At 37.9% G+C, this 3,953-nt stretch overlaps 1 pseudogene; it reads left to right on the top strand.

Annotated features, from left to right (window-relative positions):
• The first annotated feature begins 1,574 nt into the window (after positions 1–1,574).
• Positions 1,575–2,706, top strand: LOC138753092 (protein FAM200C-like; annotated as a pseudogene).
• Positions 2,707–3,953: the final 1,247 nt, after the last annotated feature.

The raw sequence follows: 3,953 nt of genomic DNA, 5'->3' as shown, positions 1-3,953 counted from the left end.
CTTTTTTCCTCCCAGGGCCTGCCATGACTTGGACCGAGTGGATCAACGGGCAAATGGTAAGAGATTGGGTCTGTGGGGGTGTGATGGCGGAGATGGAGCGGAAACATTTAGGGAGGGAGCACTGGTGTAATGGCTTAAAGTGTGAAGTATGCTACTTTCAATGTTAACAGCTTAAACAGACAGGTGAAACGAAAAAGGGTCTTGGCACACATTAAAAAGATGAGGATAGATCTGGCCTTCCTCCAAGAGATGCAGGAGTATCAGAAGGTTAAAAAGGGGATGGGTGGGTAATGTCATACCCTCCATAGGCAAGGTATTATCAATTCTGTGAGGAAGAGTATTCCAGTGCAGGTGCAGAGGGTGATTGCAGACAAAATGGGAAGGTTCGTTATGGTGCACCGTCAGATATATTCAGAACCCTGGACCTCAGTGAATATCTACACCTCCAATTATGATGAAAAATGTATACAGGACATTCCCTATGATTGGCAGAGGCAAATGAAAATATTCTCATGGGGAGTGACTTCAGTCGATATCTGGATCCATTGCTGGATAAATCCACAAAATGAATAACTCAGACGGGAATAGCGAAAGCATGAGGGAGCTGAATTTGATAGATGAGTGGCAGATAAAGCATCCAAGAAAGAGGTATTACTCATTTTACTCAAAGCAACATGATTCCTACTCTAGAATATACTTTTTTTTGGCTTCAGCCCATATATAGGGTAGGATCATGGAAGCTGAATATGGGGCAAGGCTTCACTTGGACCAATCCCCCATGGTTTTGACAATAGAAATGCCAGATAAGCAGGACACAGCATACAGGTGGCATCTTAAAACCCTGTTGTTGAAATAGCCTTGTTTTGTGAGGCCAACTGCCCCTCTACTATAGATAAATTCCTTCTATGGGACATCCATAAGGAATACTTGAGGGGGCATATAATTGGGTACACAAAGACAGTCAAGAAAAATTATGAGGGTGGTGGAGGAATTAGAAAAGGACATTACCCAATTAGAGAAGGATTTTGAGAAATCAGGCTTAGAGGACGACTAGAGAGCTCTGACAATCAAGAAATTGGAATATAATATGCTTCAGACGTATAGTATGGAGAAGTCCCTTGCAAGGTCAAGGCAAAAGTATTAAGAGTTGGAGGAAAGTTCACAATTTCTTCGCTTGGCAGTTAAAGGGAGAACAAGCCTTTAGAACAGGGTTTCCCAACCAAGGATGCGAGATAACATTTCAGTTTTTTTGTTTATACTGTCCTATATATTCAAGATAAAAATATCATTTTTTTTTTAAAGTCCAAATTGAAGATGGGGATGTCCTCTTTTTCTCTATTCAATAGAATGAGATTCTCTATGAATTTTAGTGCGTTTCGACGAGCTGTTTCCTTTTAAATGACATCGCCCTATAATTTTTTAAAATATAAATATTATATTTATATATATATAAATAAAAATCGGGACATTTAAAATGGGGGCCAAACTTGTTGTTTAATGTTTTGTAGCGAATTACATTCGATTTTTATTTATTATTTATTTGTGTTATGTAAATTATTAATGAACCCTTCATTATGTCAAAGAAAAGGAAATGGAATAATGATTATGTGCAGTTTGGTTTCACTTGCACCGGAACAACTGAGGATCTGCAAAAACCCCAGTGCATGCTTTGTGACGCTGTCTTTTCAAACACAATTTTGAAGCCATCTAAGCTGCAGGAATACTTCAACAACCGGCATGGTGGAGCAGATGTTGAAGTCCATGATGTTGAATCATCGAAAGCTAAAAGGGTCCGCTTTGATTCTCGAGCAACCCTTCCAAAATTAAGTTTTATATCTGCTGATGGCTTCATACCACGTGGTGTATAAAGTAGCCAAATCCAAGAAGCCCCATACAATTGCAGAAGAGGTGATAAAACCATGTGCATTAGAACTGGCAACAATTGTTCTGGGAAAAGAAGCCTCAAACAAGCTTAAATTAGTGCCGTTATCAAATAATGTTATTCAGAGCCAAATTGGTGATTTGAGTTTGGACATTTTGGACCAAGTTATCGCAGATATTAGGGCTAGTCCCTTGAAAGTCTCTCTTCAGTTGGACAAAACAACTGATGTTGAAAATTGCAGTCAACTCATCGCATTAGTGAGTTATGTCCATGATGGTGTCATAATAGAAGATTTCCTGTTCTGTGAAGATCTGAAAACAACCACAAAAGGAAAAGATGTCTTCCAATGTGTGAAGGACTTCTTTGCAAAATATGACTTAGATATCCAAATTATTGGTTTTTTGTGTACCAATGGTTCCCCTGCTAAGCTAGGAAACAAATCAGGATTTTTTGCACTGATGAATCAAGAGATTCCACACTTGCAAGGTACCCACTGTTTTCTTCATCGACATGCTCTGGCATCAAAAACATTGCCTCCAAAGTTGATAAAGGTCCTTGACACTTCTGTGAAGACCATCAACAGGATTAGGGGTCATGCTCTGAACCACCACCTCTTCAAGTCGCTTTGTGAAGATTTTGGAAGTGTGCATTCAGTTTTGGATTTCCACACGCAAGTCCGCTGGCTGTCACGTGGCAGAGCTTTAACTCGCTTCTTCGAACTGCGAGAGGAAGTCGAAGCTTTTCTGAAGGAACATGACTATTATCTGCCCGGAGAAATGGAATCACAAGAATTTAACCAAATACTAGCCTATTTGAGTGTATGAATGACCTGAGTGTATCTCAAGAGAAAAACAAACATATTGAAATGCTGCAAAAAGTGAAAAGCTTTCAAAGAAAATTTACATCTTTGGTGTCGATGAGTTAAATGAGGGAATCTTTCAAATTTTCCATCACTCGAAGAAATAGTTGATGATGATGAGTCCCTAATTCGAAGTGTGTGTGAAGAAATTGTGGATCATTTGGAAATACTGTCAAAGTCATTTGACTTCTGAAGAATGGATTATAAATCCATATTCCTTCAATTTGGATAACATGTAAGATGATGAAGAGCTAAAGGAAGATTGAACTGCGCACAAATCATGTTCCTGAAATGCAGTTTGAAAGCAAAACTTTGGAACAATATTGGTGTTCGGCAATGGACATGTTTCCAAGACTTAGTGAAAAAGCACTAACTGTGCTCATCCCATTCGCGATGACATACTTATGCGAGTCTGGATTTCATGCCCTTTGGTCAATCAAGACAAAATCTAGAAATCGCTTGGATGCACAGGCAGACATGTGGACTGCTATCATCAACAAAGTGCCACGTTTTGAAAAACTCTTAAGCAATAAACAACAAGTCATTAAATTTAAATTGGCTTATGAAGATTTGAACATTAGTTCTTTAATTTTTTTTAAAGAAATTTCATGCATGGATGAAGATATAATTTTTTGTAGGGTTTATGCAACTTTTAATTTGTTGTAATATATTTTTTTCTTTTCCATAGGTTTCATTTTTGTTTATATATTATTAAAAAATAATTAGACAAATTTGTTTTGGTCACCTTTATTCTTAAATAAATTAATAGTTTCAGGGATGTGAGAACATATTAAAAATTTTTAGGAGTGCAGGGTATAAAAAAGGTTGGAAACCACTGCTCTAGAACAATCAATGCAATATAAACAGCGAATTGCCAGTTCTCGTATAAGCCAAAAGAAATTAATGAGAATTTTATGAAGGACTGTATAAATCTGAATGGACTAGGGATTCTAATTGAATGGACAAGTTTCTGGCCAGATTAGATCTCCCAAATTTAAGCCCAGAGGAGCAGGAGGGACTAGATCTTACTCTTACAGAGGAGGAGCTAGGGAAAGCATTGAGTGCACTACAAGCTGGCAAATCTCCAAGCGAGGATGGATTCCCACCAGAGTTATATTGAGATTTTAAGGATTCACTATTGATAGTGATAGACCAGCCAAAGGTAATATGGTCCTTCCTAGAATCTTTCATAATGGCTATGTTAAAGAAGGG

The sequence above is a fragment of the Narcine bancroftii genome, chromosome 2, assembly GCF_036971445.1.
Source record: "Narcine bancroftii isolate sNarBan1 chromosome 2, sNarBan1.hap1, whole genome shotgun sequence".
In the NCBI taxonomy this organism is placed as follows: domain Eukaryota; kingdom Metazoa; phylum Chordata; class Chondrichthyes; order Torpediniformes; family Narcinidae; genus Narcine; species Narcine bancroftii.
Note: the sequence above shows the minus strand (reverse complement) of the source record. Positions and strands in the feature narration are given on the sequence as shown.